Source organism: Haemaphysalis longicornis, unplaced genomic scaffold (genome assembly GCF_048455015.1).
Source record: "Haemaphysalis longicornis isolate Haplotype H1 unplaced genomic scaffold, Haemaphysalis longicornis Haplotype H1 scaffold_12, whole genome shotgun sequence".
Taxonomy (NCBI): Eukaryota; Metazoa; Arthropoda; class Arachnida; order Ixodida; family Ixodidae; genus Haemaphysalis; species Haemaphysalis longicornis.
The window spans coordinates 99,975,557-99,994,428 of record NW_027526225.1 but is presented as its reverse complement, the minus strand read 5'-3'; the positions used below and the strand labels follow the sequence as shown (position 1 = coordinate 99,994,428).

Below are 18,872 nucleotides of genomic sequence, written 5' to 3'. Positions count from 1 at the left end.
CCGTGCCCACGAGAAAGCAAAGACGTGCATGCGCGCCGCGTCGGACTCGACAGCAAGCGCCGTGCCTCTAGAGTACGGAGAGGCAGTTTTCGCCACGCGCTCGCGAGGTCCGGAAAATTGTGTCCCCGCCTGTACATCTATGCGGTACTGACGAATGTTCGAAGGTTACACTTTATGCAGTGCATAAAGTACGGAGCGGAGGCGGCACGGCCGGGAGGCAGGACCAGCCTTTCCTCAAATATTTATCTCCTTGCACTTGTGCACAGAAACGTTTTTCGGTCGTTTCTGCGCAGGTTACGCGCAATGAGTGCACAGTGGCCTTAAAGAGGACATGAAGACAAAATACAAGTTTGGTTAATTAGAAAGACTGTTTTGTCCCAATAAAAATGATACCAATTTTATCGCAAACGTTGGACATATGATAAAGATATTAAAAAAAACATATGAAGCAATGGCGGCTACTTAGCCACTTAATGACAACTTTTCTATGACGTCACAGAATCTGGTTTGTGCGATTGGCGGTCGCCAACTAACCAATCGCTAAGCCATGGCACATGATTGAAGGATTGTAGTGGGGTTTCTATAGTTCTGTTTGATCGCATCACTTGAATGCTAACGTTCAATTAATGGACTGAAAATTATGTTTTAGTGCTGGCGTGTATGACGTCATTCATGCCCACAATACGTCAGTGTAGCGCGAAATTTGAACGTTTTTCGATTCTTTTTGAGTTTTTTCGGTTAAAAACGTCTCTTGTGGCTAGAATACAAGCCCAGTTCTTTCAAAAAAAGAAAGTTATGTTTTTTTTCTTTATGGCCCCTTTAAGTCGCGCATTTAGCCATGATGCCTTTGCTAGGAGCGCCTCGTGTACATGACTGAATTTTAGACAACAAACACCAACAGGGAAGTCGGTAGCAGATTTTGGCCCTATAGGTTATTATAATGAAAAAAATCTCTCTGCCAAAGAGAAATCGAGACCGGTCCTATTCGCTTGTGCACTATGTCTGCTTACAGAGTCGGTGCATTCTCCCACATGAACTCTTGCTCTTTTTTAAGTGTACAAATGTAGTTAAGGCAAAGGCAGGCTTCTGCCCATTCAACATATTTAAGATTAGGCGTTATAAGCGAGAAGAGAGTTACCTGAAATAAAGTGACATAATGCCTGAAATCTACTTTCAAGAACAAGTCGTACACAGCCACGCGTATTTAGGACATAAGCTGTAAAGGAAAGTCGATTTCGCCAAGAATGGCTTGCCAACCTGTGATTTGTTTCAATGTAGTTACTATCTACCTGTATAACCCACGACGTTGCATATTTTTTTTTTTAGTCCCGGACAAAGAATTCCTCTTGGAGAACGAGATCGAATTCATCTGAATTACAGGGCATTTATTAAACTCACAACGAACACGAGTTGGCGGCGGTTTCACGCATTTATATTGGTAACTTCTCTAAAGGGTCTTTGTTTCCACCCGTTCCGAGATGCCGATGAACAGCAGAGGGGAAAGAACGGGGCACTGGCCGGGAGCGCGCCTCCAGCACGGCCGCCAGTGCGCCGTATCAAACGGCAGGGCGGCGATTCAATCAGATCTCCGGCTGGCTGGCGCTGGCAGCGTGTTCAATTGCGAGCCCTGGCCCGGTGCAAATTGAAACCGATGCATCCCGGGCGACCAATTTCCAACACCGCAATAGGCGAAGGCCGGGAAGCTCCTGCGGCACGAAGGAGGGAAGCCATTTTGCGCAGGCGGCAGCGCGAGACACGGAGGGGCGCTATAGGGGATCCATCCGCTCGCATGCTGAATTCGACGAGAAGGGGAGGGCACTAGGCGAGGACAAAAAGAAAAGACGGCACAACCTCGGGAGGAATAAAAGCGGTACAGGCATGCCCAGACCACCGGAGAGGTGATACGCCTTGTCACAACACAACGTTCAGAACCCTTACCTGGCAACTAATAGAAACTCGGTGCACCATCCTCATTCTGTATACAAGGCATCTACGGATATGCAGGAAGCATTGATGACTTATCCATAGGCAATGATTGGCGCAGTAGTGAAATGAATGGACAGACTTACTTTACACGTCTATGAAAAGTGCTGATTGGTTGTAGGGTTTAACGCACAGACGCAAAGCAGGCGATGAGGCGCGCTGTAGTGGAGGGCTCCGGATTAATTTGGACCACCTGGGGACCTTTAACGTGCGCCGAAACCTCGAACACACGGGCGTTTTTGCTTTTCGCCTCCATCAGAAAAGCGGCCGCCGCGGCCGGGAATCGAGCCCGCGACGTCGTGCTCAGCTGCGCAACGCCTTAGCCACTGAGCCACCGCGGCGGCTAAAATAAATAAATAAATAAGTAAATAAATAAATAAATAAATAAAATCAACCAACTAATCAAACACCTTTCAGAAGAGAAACCTAGAAGCCCGCGTAGGCTTACTGAGCAGAATGGTTGTGTTGAGTAATACAGAGCGAGACATTAAAGGGAAACTTAGAGGAGAGTTTAGGAAAGCAGAAATAGGTTAGGGAATACGGAGCCCGCATTGGGAAAAGAAATGGTTTCAAGTTTTGTACGCTTGCACGAACTAGTAAAATGCAACAAAAGAACTCCGCGCCAGAAAATGGCGCGGTTTCCCTTTGTTCTGCGATGAACTGCCCCTTTATTCCCTCCCATTGTAAATTACTTGCAACACCTGGCTTAATTAGGACATCTTGACGCGTGTAAAGCTGTCGGCTATTCGATTTCAATGGCAACGCAGGGGAGTACTTTTGGGTCTGTGATTTGAATATTCTGCTCCGAGGCTCTAATGACCCGCTGTCATTCTGAGTGATTTGCTTTTTTGTCGCATGTAAACGCCCATTTGCAACGTGTGGGCGTGCAAGCTTTGCCGGTTGTGGAGTAGATCGGAGCCTTAGGACCTACATTTTCTTTTTCAAAGCCGGCCACATGCTATACATAGCCTTTGGTGGCCGCTTGTGTTTAGGGGACCCCACCCAGTACCTACTTGGTCTCTTAATCATAAGGAGAGCTCAGTTCTGGTATTTGCTAACACTGGTTGACGGTGCGGGAGGCGGAAACAAAGAAAAGGTGAACAGGATCCAGCCAGTGTAGGTTTTATCCAGTGTAGCCAATGTAGCACTGAAAGCCGAAGTTTTCACGGGTGCTTTGAGACAGGGAGATTTCACTCATATTTGCAAACCAGGACAGTGGTGCGACCAGCGCTTGCGTGCGGTTCGACCCCAGAAAACCTATCGAAAAAAAATTTCACCATCTTCCCGTAGGGGAACTCTGAGTAGTATGCGAAGCAGCCATGGGGTCGACTCAAGTTCCCATTAGTTTTCAGTTCGATCGCGGCGTTGCGGGAGGAGAATGAGGGGAGCGGAGCGTGCGCGCGCGTCATTTATACCGCGGAGCTACAGTGGCGCCCCCAGCGGAATATGCAGCGGCTACCGTCCGGTCTCTAACCCTAAGCTGCTTCACAATATCTCGCGCGGAGCCGCAGGTGTTGCCATTCGTTGCGCAATCCCGGAGAGGAGAGGAGCTTCGGAGAGGAGAGGAGGAATACCGGAAAGGAGAGGAGTGCCGGAGAGGAGAGAAGTAATGCCTCGCATACTACTCAGGGTTGCCCTACGGGAAGATGACGACAGTGGTTGAACGCGAAGCTATCTCGTGATGGATTCTTTGGTTGGCCAATCCCTAGGGCCATCCTGCCACAATCATCATCAGCGGTGCCTGGCCAGGCATGCGCAGTGGGGGTGTGGTACTCAGGGTTCCCCTACGGGAAGATGACGACATTGGTTAAACGCGAAGCTATCTCGTAATGGATTCTTTGGTTGGCCAATCCCAAGGGGCATCCTGCCACAATCATCATCAGCGGTGCCTGGCCAGGCATGCGCAGTGGGTGTGCGGGCGGCGGACAACAACGACAAGGAAGGGCGGGACACAGCTTCGAGCATGAGATGCTTCGCATGTAAAATATCCCGAATTCAAAGAATAAGGGCAGCCAAAACACAGACAGTGAGGTTGATATGTAGCCTGAAAAAGGTGGATTGGGTTCGGAAATGGCACATGTGGTGGAGATATGGTAACGTACATTCGCAGCGAACTCCGCTAAACAAGACGTTTGGCTGCGTAGTGAAGGACAAGTGAAGGAGGTCTATGAAGACATTCAACTCCGCAGAGATAAAAAAAGCAATATGCTGCAATATACACACTGAAACGGTGTCAGTGCGCCTAATAGCTAGATACACAAAGTTTAGGCAGCCTGTGGGGAATACAAAACACAGAGAATGTGATATAAGTCCCGATTATGCGACACCTGTATTGTATCACAACATATGAAGTACCCTATCTCTTCGCACCGGCGAGAATGTTAGAGGGAGTTCAAGAGGTCGCTTTTGCACTTATTGAACAAAACCCTCCATTCCTACTGCTCCCGTTTTCAACTAATTTCACTTCCTTTTGCGCGAGGAGTTGTTTTTCTTACGCCGTGTGGCTACTCCAATGGCGTCCGCAACACGCTATCCTGCTTATTGCTTGTTCATGGATGAGTATGCGTTTGCGTCCCGTAAACAATGCTTATAATTTTTTCTCGTGAATTCGTTTAGTTATAGCAGTAGTATTACATTTTAGGGAAAAGGCCGCAAATACTTGTGGTTTGGTCGAGCGTGGCTGTTCGATAAAGCCCACTTAATAACGGGACTACTCGACGTAGTTTCCGAATGCTTGCGTGCAGCGTCTCCGGTGGGAAAGCTTGCACGAGTTTTGAAACGGTTTTCTAGGTCTGTAAAAATGGTTTACAAGAGCGACGCGAACATGGCAACACATCACTATAATTCTGAATACAAATTTATATGCTCAAGCAGCAACAGCACCTTTGTTCGATAAACCAGCGTTGTCATTGTGCGGTATACACAATGGTCCCAGCTGTAAAGAGTAAACACTATGTGTCAATGAAGCCAGTAAATTGGTTTGAGGGAAAAAATGGTACGTATGAGTTTGTATGGGGAACGAGCCCGGGTCTCTACAGTAGGAGGTGAGCGCGTTACCACCACGCGATATCAAAACGTAGCCCTTGGCGGAGAAGAGAGCTTTATACCTGCTGCAGTGGCGTCATAACGAGTGACAGTTGTGAGTGACGGCACATGAACAGAACAGGCACACCCCAGCCACAGAGAACGCTGATTCGGCGAACTAGTTCTCGCATTAAAATAGAGCTAACTGTCTCCCGCTTTCTCCAAACATTTGCGGCCTCAGTGTGAGTGCGTAATTGATTGTGCGGCGTGTACATCAGTGGCAGCCGCAAAATGGTTTCGTAATCATGCACGCAATCAGTCTTAATTGTCCCTCTGATTTCTCGCGTAGCTCAAGCGAAATAGCAAGCTACTTCTGAGCCGTGAGAGTTTGTTCTCCACGAGGCTGCACTTATTGCTGCGTGAAGACAAAATCAAGAGGCGGCATTGCCTACTGGCTTAGTGTATCTTTTCCCGTGTATAGTCTCTGATCTTGTGTTTTTCTCTGTAGCCGGCAGTTCTATATCCGGCATAAACAGTGTGTTAGGGGCGAATCACCTTATGGTCTCGGGCTGTCGGCGACTCATGTCGTCGTATTCTCATGTAGTCACGGTACTAAAACACCGGGACACTCTTTTTCCGACGCCTCGCGCTAGAACGTAACGCGTACTAAAAAAACACTCCGGGGCACTCGTTTTCCAACGCCTCGCGATAGCACGTTTCATCTACGTGGGCAAAAACGCGTACTAAAAGAACAAAACAGGACACTCCTTGTTCGTTCGCACTTGCTTGCCTGCTTCTACTTCGCTCCGTACTCGCTTTAACATTCAAATTCGCAGTTCTCCGCTTCAAATTTCACTTCCCTTCCGTCGTCGTAATTCGGATGCCGTGTATATCAGCGCGCGCCGTGTGGCAAGGGAGAGACTTTCAATCATTGAATACACTTATACGCTGCATGCTTTGCCCCTACCCACGTTTCACGTTAGGGGAGATGGCCTGGGATTTTCGTATTTGTTATCGCTCCCACTTACACGGTACTTCAAGCATTGCACTCAAGTTGTGGAAGCTATCACTAATAAACGAGGGCCGACGAAAAAAGTTGGCTGGTCATTACGATACTTCCTAATGCGTTATTTCGGCGCAGCTGTTTAGCTGTTTCGACTGTGAAAAATATATTGTGGCAAAGAATCCCACGCGGACACATTTGTATGGTTACAGATAATTGTATTCGCAGTGGGTGACGAAGCATATGCACCGGTTGCCTCGCTCATTGTTCAGCACTCACTCGGGGTTCTGGCGTCGGCGGTGCTCAGCCTCCGCTCTGGCAACTCGTTTAGCTGCAGCGGCTGAAGAAGCGCACGACCGGTTGCCTCACTCACAGTTCAGCACCCACTCCTGAGTGCTGCAGTGCGCTGAGGCAGCACTCACTCGTGGGTTCTCTCGGAGCCCATAATGCTGCAATACAATACAATTCTACAGCACCAGCGACTCACCCGACAAGCCTTTCCTCCTCCGCACAAATCCTTAACGAGAGAAGAAGCGACATTCTGGCGTCAACTACAAACAAACACCTTCCCGCACCTAGGAAGGCTCCACGCCATGTATCCTACAATTCACCCTTTGAACAAATGCCCTTCTTGCACAACACAGTATGCCTCCCTTTACCAGATTACGTGGGCCTGCCCCGACATTCCAAACATTCCCCGAATACCCAACCCAACTCTTGAGCAGTGGAAAGCTGCGTTGCTCAACTCGGACCCGGACGATCAGTGACAGCTGGTACGACGGGCCACGAGTGCAGCCAGAGCTACAGGGGCCCTGGAATAGGGGCACCTCCCATCTTCAAGCAAACTACACGCTTTCCTAACCAGCGTAAAATAAAGTTATTCCTCCTCCTCGACGGCAGCATGGTGAGCCTCTGCGTCGGCGGCGCGAAGAGCGTCTCAGGAAGGGACCGCGAACTGCGTTTCAGGAAGCGAGCGCGCGCACATCATCGTCACGCGCACGCACCCCCCCCCCCCCCCTCACGTTTTCGCTAAGCGTTGTGCAGTCGAGCGTCTCGTTCGGGCACAGCATACCGCCCCCCCCCCCCCCTCCGCACACTTTCGGAGAAGCGTCTCGCGCCGCCATGGCGAACCGCGCACCGCCCTCCCCTCCCTATTTCTCAACAGTCTCCTCCTTTGCTTTCTTTCACTGTTCGGACTTGCCATCGTTCGCTCGATGACACCGATGACGACGCCCTTTCGCCCACGAACGGGTGCCAAAGCACTGCGCCCTAAAAAAGTGCCCAAGACAACACCTTACGCCCTCCGACCTTATCCTTTTTCGTCATCTAGTCCGGGTCAGTTTGTCTTGTATGTATAAGGCGTTTTGCTGCTGAGCTCGAGGACGCGGGTTCAATTCCCGGCCGCGACGGCCGCTTTTCTGATTGAGGCGAAAAGCGAAAACGCCCGTACGTACGAGATTTCGGCGCACGTTAGAGATCCCCAGGTGGTCAAAATTAATCCGGAGCCCTCCACTACGGCGCGCCTCATCGCCTGCGTTGCGTCGGTGCCTTGAACCCTACAATCAATCAATAACGTAACCAACTCACCGAACGTTTATTCAATTCCACGCACTGTACTGATATCTGACGTTGAGTGAAGACTGCGTGTACGCCTCATACACGCTGGTTGGGCGCGTACGTCATGACGTCACTGTGTGTTGGACAAAATCGTGCAACGCCCACATATTCATGTCTCGTTGAGGAGAAGAGGAGAGCGAAAAAATTCGGCCACCGTCCAATTGCGATGCGAAGACTGACGAAACAGCGGAGCTCGTGGTCTTCACTATTTGTAAAGGGACTCTGCAACACTCCCGGTAGACGCTTTCACTCTTGTTTCGCGTCTGGAAGAACTGCGAAAGCTATAGTTATGCCAGCACAGAACGGCACGGCGTGACTTGCTCGTCACAGCAGACACGCCTTCCGTTTGTGATTTTCTTTTGTGGCTTTGTTCTTTTTTAAGTATTGCTGCAACTCAAGGAAAGCCGGCCAGTAGCCGCTACGCCGCTGTAATGACGCAATTCCAGCGGTCAAAGGACGTCAAGACCGGGAAAAAGAGTAAAATACCTTGAGCAAGCTTCTAAGTTATCTGATTGGCATGGAGCATTAATTTTTTGGCTGAGGTAGTTTGCAACCCCTTAATGTAAGTACTGGGTGTTTTGGATGACTACGCTCTGCAAGCATTCAGAAATTTTGAAATAAGTTGAAAGTGTTGCATGGTCCCTTTAACTTAGCTTTCCTTTGCTTTGCCCATCTTATCGGTAGATCGAACACTAGTGCCGCCGAGCGACCTCGGTCTCTCAGCTAGCAGAACACCCGCATAAGAGAGTTTAGTTCATCACTAGGCGCACCCAATCGCCGACACCTCCCCGCCCGAACATATCGGTCCACTTCAACTCAGCCAAAGTGCAACGCCAACGCCCGTGCTGCTAAGCTCCCCGAATTCGATGATGGCGCAATCGTATAAACAGCGGTTTCATAACGCAAGGGACCCTAGCTTGTTCAATTACGACCAAGGGAAGCGTATTTTTCTTGATGCGCGCAATCCCCACACCTACGCGTCGACTCCTTGCCTCCTCGCCACTTTCCCTCACACTTCTAGGCCTAGCATTTTCCTCCTTGCCACTTCTCTGCGCCGAGTCCTGAGCGACACCAGGCACGGGTGGAACTCAAGCTGACACAGCGCCGCTGTAACAGCCTCAGACTTGGGCCGAGTGCGTGTTCTCCTTGTTCTCTTACGTCTCCTTCGTCTGTTGCCGTGAGATTTTTAAAGCGAAGCTTTCTGCGCCTCACTTGCGCCGTAGATGTGACACCAAAACGCAATGCAGGAAAGCCAAGTTTACGCGATGGGCTTCCACGAAGAGCACATGATGATGAAGGTGATGAAAATGAAACGCGAAGCGCCTCAAGAAAAAAACCCCGGGTCATCTCCACTAACGTGAAACCTGAGGAGGAGCGAAGCATGTGGTGTATCAGTGTATTCAAAGATTGTAAGACTCTCTCTTGCCACACGGCGCGCGCTGATTGGGCGCCGGAGAAGCGCCGGTGGGAGGAGCAATCGCGCGCTTGCTGAAGCGGTGGCGCCCTCCCTTGCGTTGAACCGGATTCAAGCAATTTGCATGCATCATCTGATCCAGTTCGAGGAAGAGGCAGGAGTTAGCGCGAGTGCTATGCAATATCCGCGCTTCTACCTGGGGTCTGGTCCTCGATGATGAACGATGCCCCGGCACCGGGTAAATATGCCTTATCTTGCTTCGACCGGCCACCCGACCCGATCAGGCCTAGCGTCAAGAGCCGCTGGGTACATGAGTTTACCCCGTCTACAAACAGCTTCTGCTTGTGCTTGACGATTGCTGAAGTGGTCGGGGAGCGTTCCACAAATCTTGAGATCATGTTAGTTTATTAGATGCAACGCAGCTCTTTAACTCGCCTTGTCCCGCGTTGTCGCGGCGTAGTCCGCATCCCTCCCCCATTCTCCTCGCTGCGGCAGCTGCGCGCTCCGCCGCTCTCACCGCAGCGCCATCTGTGCGTCAGCGCGGTCAGCGCGCAGCTTGCGCTCGGCTGCACTCGCTCCCGTCGCCGTGCCAGCTGTGCGTTAGCGCGCAGCTTGCGCTCGGTTAAAAATTTACACCATCTTCCCGCGAGGGGAACCATGGGGTAGACGCGACGCATCGGGGGTGAACATGCTGCGTAATAGGATACCCAACAACAGCAATCCACACGCTGACATCGCTAACATAACGGAAACGCAACCGCAAACCCCTATGCGTCGCATCTACCCCATGGTTCCCCTCGCGGGAAGATGGTGTAATTTTTTTTAAACCGGTTTTATCTGTTATACACTTTTCTTTTAGTGCGCGTTACGTTGTAGCGCGAGGCGTTGGTAAATTAGTGTCCCGGTGCTTTATTAGTACCGTGACTACAGGAAATGCAGACGACGACGACGACAGGAGACGCCGACAACCCGAACCTTACAGCCCGAGACCCTAAGGGGTTTGGCCCCTAAAAACGTTTCCTGTGGTCGGAATCAAACCTCGGTCCCTCGCGTTATGAAGCCGACGTCTATCTGATTACGCCATTTCGACACTGTCAAAGCAGTTCTAACTGTACTTTGATTCAGGTTGCCCGGGAGAAAGTGTCGCCTTCTAACCATCTTTCTCTTGAGAAAGCGGCTTTCATATGTTGCAAGTCTACCATTTATTTTACACGCGTTAGCGATATACACGGACGAGCCACCAAAACACGGCCAAACACGATTCGGTTGCCCTCAAAAGCAATCGCCGACCTTTGACATCTGCGGAAGTGAACCCAAAAGCGACCCAAGAGGGAAATTAACGAACTTTCCAAAGTCAGCAGTCAGACAACTGCTGAGGTTCGGGAGTTTTCCTTCGTTGGGTCTGCTTCCCAGGGCCACGGCCTGGCAGTAGATTTTGTACAAAATGACTAATACAAAAGAGCAAAAACTTACCAATTTCAAATTAACAAGGAAAAAAAAAGGGCACAGCGTCAAATCGAGGGGATTTCTTGACTGGGAACTCGAGCCGAAAGGGACCAGTAACCTTGATTTACGGCTTCAATTTCGAGCAACGAATAACATCAACGGCGCAGCAGAGAAAGCTCTCCCTTGGTTCTCTCTCTCTCTCTTCTCCCATGTGGCAGTCTCATTCTTTCCACATCCGGTTTTCTTCTCTTTTTATCGCAGGGAGAGTAAAGGAAAATTTCCTGGTCGTTGCAGTGCCACGTGGATTCAACCTGTACGCTGACAACGCTCTCGTGCCCCGCGTGACGCTTTACGCGGGACGACCGTGAACTGATCCCAAACAAAAGCACCATTATACCGTGCCTGGCTTTCAGTGTAAATATATCTGTTTTTTCATGCGTGTCCAAGGTTTTACTCTGTCGTCTGATTGTGCCATTTCTGGTTGCTTCTTATCCTTTTTATTGTTATTACTTGTAGTGGTGTATACTTTTGAAATTAATTTGTCCGTGGACTGTTTTTTTTTTGTCTCGATCACGCTATAGTGTAAAAAGAGGAACGCGTATGTAACTGCGCCTATCCCTGTGGACAACAAAGTTTTTTTTTTCCTGTGTAAAACAGTGCTTTCTTTTTGTGCACTGTGTGCAACAAGTCTTTTTTCTCCTCTGGGACGACGCTTTTATAGTAGGCATTAATGTTTCTCGGTGGTGTTCCTTGGTGTTTTCCTGGTGCATTCGCGACTATGTCTGTGTACAGTACTGCGATGTTGGTTTTTTTTCGGCGTCAGTGAAGACGCTTTGATAGTATGTATTCCTTTGTGTGTTTTCCACTGCTCTCAATACAGGGGCATCCGCCTGGTCAAGCTACTTCTCACAATAGCTTTTTGCGGATGCTCCAACCTTTTTGTTGAAAAGGAAAATAGAGATTTATTTGACTTGTTTGGAATCGTTTCAGGTCCCGCCCAGCGAGGTAGCGCATGAAGAGAGATTTGTCATTTTTTTTTGTCTGGTACAATACACCCATCCTTAGGACGCTGCGACTGGCTATCAGGCAGCATTTCAAGCAGAGGAAATCTTGGCGAAGGAACACCGCATATGTCTCACGGACGCATCGACAATTTCTATACGTACGTAGAAAACTGCCAACATCATACAGGTCGTAAATGCGAGCAACTTGGTGCATTTGTGAGGTCAGGAACAAAAGTTTATAGTTTAGGCAAAGCTTTTGCCATCATTCGTACGGACGCATCGGGAATTTCTATAAGTAGAAATCTGCCAATAGCATAGTCATCGTAAATGCGAGCAGCTTAGTGTATTTGTGAGGTTGCGAGCGAAAGTTTTACCATCATTATCACCACCTTTTTTTTAGAGGACTGACAAGTAAATGCCTCTTGGAGAAAAGTTCGAGTTATTGTTTACGGTTGCTGGTGTTGCTCGCGAAAAAGGCGTCGGGGCCGCATAGTTCGGAACGCGACCTGAATGAGTATGACTTACTGTATCTAACGTGCCAGAAGTGCGGACAACAAAATGAAACTAAAATATACAAAGAGTGGAATAGGATAAGGCCTGCCCCGGAGTCGGGCGCTCAAGCAAGGGACGGTAACGACAAGTAAAGGCCTCACAACAGGTGTAACGACACGGTTTTCCCCGTAGAGTCACCCAGGCGTCCATCCGAGGATAGAGAACATTCGAGCAGCTCGGCGAAAGAGGTCTTCGAAGAGCCGCACTTCATTTAACACAATGCAAAAACGAACGTATTTGATATTTCGCACAATTTTGTCAAGACCGCAATTACCAGAAGGGCACCGTGATTTGTTCCCACGGATTTAGGGATCGGGGTACAGGTGGCTTTGTCGACTGTGGCACTTCGAGGACGGAAAGTCCGCATATTTCTGCTTTGAAGTTCCTATCCAGAACCCACAACCCGCATACTGAGGAAAAACGACGATAACTGCGAAAGTGAGCGAACAGCGGTGGAGACAGGACGTAGCCTTGTGTGGCACAAACCTTAATCTACGTCCTGCGTTTAGCGCTGTTTCCTCGCGTTATTACGACGCACCGACCATCCGAATCGCTGCTATTTATGAGAGGAATGCTGGGAATACTTTCTACATGCCGCTGTCGAACATTTAAAACAACACCTCTAAGTCGCCATTCCCTTTACTATTACTCATTCATTTTGAGAAGCCCCAGGGAAGCGCTTGAGTGCTACACTCTCCGGCGAGCTCGTCAACTAGGTTCAGCTAGCTGCTCATAACACGTCCCTTTTTTGAGCGCCCGTGGATGCAAAGAGAAGTTGAACGTGCGCGCTTCCACACGAATCGCGAAACCAACAGTGGTCACATTTCGCTAATGCTTTGCACTCATTCGTTTTAAAGTTTCTTGGGAGTACGACAAGGGCCTAATTATTTTCCCCCTTCCTCCTGACCCACCTTCAGTATACGAACGCACCCCAAAAACCTTTCGATAGGGCTACGCTCATGAGGAGCGTCAACAACGCATCTCCAGGCATCCTTTTCGACGTTTTCGCTGCGTACAAACTCATCAATTCGAGCTTCTCACGGAGTAGATTTTAATGCTTTGCGTTGCGTCCACTTTCGTAGGAGCACAAGAGCCAGGACTGGTGTGTAACGACATTTTAGATACCGTGCCAGATATGCTTTCCTTTCCTCGCTCCCTTCCAAGTTGTTGTCCATTTACTTACTCCGCTCACGAGTCGGGAATGAACACTCTTCACTCCGAGCAATCTGAACGCTAATCAGGATACGGACGCGAAATGCCCGTGAAGAGTTCGGGCCAGTGCGGGGTGACGAGCCGCCGGCAACACCCATCAGGTGAGAAAGGGTGTAGACCCCCTTTGCAGCTTTGAGTTTCCTTCGCTCAATCTGCAGGTTAAATCTAATCGTCCTCCACATCGAGTTTTCCGAGTTACACAAAACTTATCTACGCGCTCAAATTCCCTCACTACGGTGGCAGCACCGAGGCATCATCGTCACAGGGGCAACCCAAAACACGTCGCGGTATGCGTGTGCTGTCTCGAGTTTTCGGCTCGCAGCTTAAAACGTCTGCGCGGCGTTCTAAGTGAACGAGGCACAAATTAGTTCAGTGGGTATACGCCGGGTGCGTCAAGCTTTCGTTGGGAATATCAAAGGACGCGTTTATAGCCCAGCGTAGAGCGTACCGGAGCGGCTTGCTAATACCCTCTGAGAGCTCGTGGCATCTTAAGCGCAGATGCAGGCCGTGGAGCGCGCCGCGCCCGCAGCGAAAAGTAGTACGGGAACACGTTGAACCAGCTTACAAGAAGAAAGCATGCTCGGCGGTGTCACTCCGACGTCATTGCTCAAAGCGTTGAGACTTGTGGCGCTCGGTAACTAGGCCTGAAAGCTTTCGTACTAGTTGCTCAGAATAACTACGTGCTTGGCCGCAAGTTGCCGAATTTGTTTCCGAAAAAGAAATCTCCATAGAATTACAGCCATGGGCTGTGGTAATTGAAGCACACCGGCAGTTATGGCGCCACCTCTGGCAGCCTATTCGAACCTCCTGGAAACTTTGCGGGCTTGTTGCGAACGTAGGGAAGTATCACGTGCTCCGCCGGGATGGCGGGCAAGCAAGCGATCTTGCCTTTTAACAGTAACGCTGTTGAGCGACCGTGATTTTACGCGAGCAGTCTCGTCGAGGGAGGCTCATGAAAAAAAAAATGAACCTTGCTATTTACCCCCGTCCCACACAATGCCGGGTGGTGCACACACGTCGTGTTTGTGTGAGGCTCCTTGGGTCCCGTCTTGTTCGCGCAATTATATTAACGGGCCCACGCCTTTAATGGTTGGTTTGGAAGACTACACCGTCTGGACTCGGACTGGAAGTTTCGGTTACCTGGTATTCAGCGAAACCACGCCACGCTGTTTCGCCGACTACGGCTTGGCATAGCTTATACCCGTCGCTACAAGCACCTTACCGGTGTTACGCGTGACCTCGATTCAGAAAACTGCCGCGGACCAAAGTCTATTGTGCATGTTCTCTGCAACTGTCCACGATACGCGTCTCATCGAGGGCAATTAGCGAGATCATTGCCCTGTTTGGACTGTCGTGGGGTGTCGGAAGAAGTACTGTTGGGCCATTGGCCAGCCGTGCAGCGTTCACCACAAGGCATTCAAAGTAGGGCTGACATTTCTGTGACATTGTAGTTAAGGCATGTCTGGATGAACTTTAACAAGTGCACTGTATAGGTATGGCATCTGTCGTCCATGGCCATTTATTCGTTTCTTCGCCATCTTCATCTCTCTCAGAGTATCCGCGTTCTTTCTTCCCATTCCCACACACAGAATAGCACGCCAGATATATTACCAACGGGGCGACCTTTCTGTGTTTTTTTTTATTTCAATAAAATTCCTTTCTCTCTCTCTCTTGTTTCCCGGCAACTCAACCAGACATCACGTCGTCAGGGATGAGGCAACGTCCATGTACGTTCCCTCATCTTCTGTGTGAGCTTATTAGAGCGAACTTGCGCTCCTGTATAAGCAACCTTTAACGACATATTAATTGCTCTTTTGTTGTACCTACATGCGTGGTATTATGCTGTCTGATTTTAAAAAGACCAGACAATTGACAGACAGCAAAGCCATCTGCATCGCCTGCCAAGAAATTGCACGCGGCTCACGGAAAGTGAAATCGCAGTAACTATACGTTGGCAGGCCTGCCACCTTAATGTGAGAATTCAAACTCTTTTTATAGACGTCAATTTTGAGCACATGGCGTCCTTGTGTAGCCAGCGTAAAATGGTCTTACGCTGACGCGCTTCCTTCGTCTGTGGTGCACAGGCGTGGACAGCGGAAGATACTGGCAGCCCTGTGTCGGAGTCAGCGGACACTGAACGTCGTCCGCTGCTGGCGCCACCATTTCTCCCTCTGCGCAAGCCCAGGCGTTGGCAGGCGCTAATCAGTTTAGGTTCAGGAGCCATGTCGTTACTATGGACTCCACCACCACAAACGCCGGCTGTTTCGCTCGATGGCCCAGTTAAACATCTGGTTTTAACAGAACAAAAACGCTGCGACCGCATAACTGTGAAGAGAATCAATCGCTTTATATAACGCCTCACCGTTTCGGGTGTGCCTAAACTCGAAGTGCGAAAGCAGCTTAGAAGCTTAGCATAATTTTGACCATTTGGTGCAAAATTCGCCTGTACACTACTTTAGGCACGTTTCCCGACACCGTTAATCTGAGTAATAGTAAGTCATGACGTCATGGAAAACGTCGTAATTGTCACGGTCATGGTCAATCTCGGGCTCAATGGGAATGGCGAGAGACAGTGCATGGCGTTATTCGGCGTTTACAGAATACCAAATAGAAAATTGTCGAAGCGTCACTCGCAAGAACGTTTTTTTTTTTTTTTTTTTTCAAATTCAACTGCGCCGAATATGCTTCAGGCTTCACTCGCGCCTGCTACATGACGTCACAGAGAGTTGGGTGTGATGTTTAGGGTCTGTCGCTCTATTCAGGCTAGATTTACCAAGCTGTATACGCGTTGCATGACTTATGCTCGTCCGAGCCGGTGACATGTACACATGTTGTAGGCGAGGCAGTTGACATCGACTGCGACGAGCCGACACTTACCACCCTTTCCGGGCCGTGTAATGCGGAGCCGTAGGGCACTGCAACTAAGTGAAGGGGCAGGTTCAAAAGTTTATCATAGCGAGGACGCTTTCGCGAAACGCGCGTAATAACATGGTCAATTTCGCTCGTATTTCGGACCCGTACAGGAACAGCACAGAGCCTTATCTTGCACAGCTTCTCGGACCCGTCGTACTGTAGTAAACTCCCTTCAGCTACATTAACAATAGCGACCCATTACCGACCTTGTAAGTTTCAGCCAGGCACACATGCTTTCGCGAGAAGAACTGAGTCTGGGCGCACGCTCGAAATGCAATTTAGACAGTTCTGCGCATTCCAATCTGCGAAAAGTAAACGCTCCTTTTCAATCAAACGTTCCATCCGCCCGCCAAAAACAATTGAAGCCCTACACAGGCTCCTTCAAACCAGAATACTGTCTACAACTATTCCGTCGGAGGTGGTGCCACAAGCGCCCACTGTAGATTGCTGACAAACCGAACCGCCTAATGGCATCTGGAGACCCCGGCGATGGCTGTGTGGTCCCCTCTTTTCGTCTCCCTACTTCCCTTTCCCTCCTACACCTGGAGCAAGGCGAAGGAGTGGCCCGGCGTCAGCGCGAAGTCGGTCATTACGCCCTCTCTGCCCAAATTGAGCGTAGCGCCGAGCCACAGCCTTGCAATGAGAGATCGCCGGGATAAATGAGTGTTTGCTCTTTCCGCCGCCGCCGCAGCAGCAGCAGCCAGGCCTGCGTGCGCTGTCGGTAGCCGCACCCAGTGTTCCGCGATATGCGCCGATGCTGGAGATGGACCCCGGTACTCCGAAGCAGCAGCCTTGCCGAAACTCAGAACGCTATAGGTGGTATTCATAGAAGAGGTTAGCTGTCAATTTCTTCTCTTGGCAACATTGGAAACGACCACAGACATGGCTGAAGCGCCACGGACATGGCTCGGCTTGTGCCACCGCGCCCGCACCCCGAAGAAAAAAAGAACACCTGCGTGCGTCGTCTGCCTCGTTTCAACCCGATTCTGAACGGTGGTGTCAACAGAGATGTTATTATTCGCACTCACATTGCAGTCGCGGCATTACTTTGCGTTCGGTGGGATAGAGTGTGGAACGTCCAACACAAATCATGTGCTTAGCACGGACAAGTAGAGCCATCCCGCGGAGCCCGACGTAACCAGTAACGGCGCACTCACATGTTTGCGTGCATGCGTGCCTCACCAGTGAATGCAGGCTATACGGGCACAAGTTCAAAGCCGAGTAATCCGATTTGTAGAAACTGTTAGCGCGTTAACTGTATTGACCTTAATTTTAATACTAACTGAAAAATAAAACGAGGGGATCAAGGACAAGAGAGCCAGGAAATTCATCAGAAATATCCCCGCGATATATTGAACACAGAGTAAAGGGGCAAAAAAATTAGATATAGTGCGCATATTATGAAGAAGAATCATATACTACACAAATTATATATTATAGGGCTATATCCGGCCCTATAAGCATACGCCTATAGGGACCGGGCAGGTGGACGGGTGGTGCCACCACTCGGCGCTCCCCTCCTTAGTAGAATGAGCCGGTGCATTGGACTACACAGCGTCCCGTTGTTCTTGCCGTGTTTGCTTCGGTGCTTTGAATGTATTGGGGGTGTTGTGAGCGGATATGTGCGGTGAAACGAAGTCTAAACAGATGTGTTGAGTTCTTAGGTGCAGTAACGGCTACGTAATCTTGTCGGCCACTTTTAAAGTTGGGTATCGGCTACAATGACATCAGCGCTTTTTTGCAGCGATCTACGCTTGGTTCCACCCAATCTGAGTACGAATAAAACTACTATTATTAGTATTAATTTCTTCTTAAATTCACTAACGGCTACGTAAACTTACTTGACGCTTCTCAGATTGGGAATGGACTGCATTGACATGAGCGCTTTTGCAGAGCATTTTGCCGCTCAGATCGCGCATGGCTCCGCGTGATCTGAGTAGGAATAAAACTAATAATAGTAGTATTTATTTCAACCACCTTAAATTATCTTAACTGGTTTCAATGACTACGGTTTCCACGGCAGCCTTACCGTTGGGTACCTCGATACGTGTGCTTTGAAAGAGAAAGGCACTTGCGTACGAGATGGATTACCGTGTAGCCGTGAAAATGTCGTGGTAGTTTACACTTTCTCTAACCGTGAGCTTTGTGCCTTGAGTTTTGGTGAGCGACACTGTGACAGCATGGGAGCCTGAGAGCCCAAGTGGAACTGCCACGTTTGTAGAGGTCATTTTATCAAGAGCCATAGTTATTCAACCACCCAACAGCCCAAACTACAAACCGTCGCTCCTCCCCATCCCGTTTTACCAACTGCCTTGAATAACGGCCGGCACCGATAGTAAAAAATGTGGCAGTCTTAACTTTAGCCTGTGTTTTTAATGCTAAGAATTCTTTAGAGATTAGCTAAAAAAATCGTGAAGACACCTTAAACGCGCGATTAGTTGCCTCAAATATGGGTGCACCAGCCCGAGTCCTCCAGCACAGTTTGGATTTGGAGAGGGGTGTGTGGAAGTTTAAAATTGAAGAGCAAAATCATCCAGCCCTCCGTCTAACGATTACGATGTTTGAACACGAAGCTTTCTTCGAGCGAAATAGAATGGGAAATGGTCAAAGACAAAGACGCTGCGATCAAAAGACCAAACTGCGTGCTGGTCGAATTCTAAGCTCAACTAGTCAAAGTTTAAATCCAGAAGGCAACCAAGGGAAC

General features: G+C 49.5%; 1 long non-coding RNA gene across 1 annotated transcript in view; it reads right to left on the bottom strand.

The window, feature by feature from the left end:
* Positions 1-1,421: 1,421 nt before the first annotated feature.
* LOC144162090 (uncharacterized) overlaps positions 1,422-18,872 on the bottom strand; it is a 334,686-nt gene continuing 317,235 nt past the window's right edge. Inside the window, exon 3 of the long non-coding RNA XR_013320606.1 lies at positions 1,422-1,706. This is a non-coding gene — a long non-coding RNA (uncharacterized LOC144162090). The remainder of the gene's footprint in view (positions 1,707-18,872) is intronic.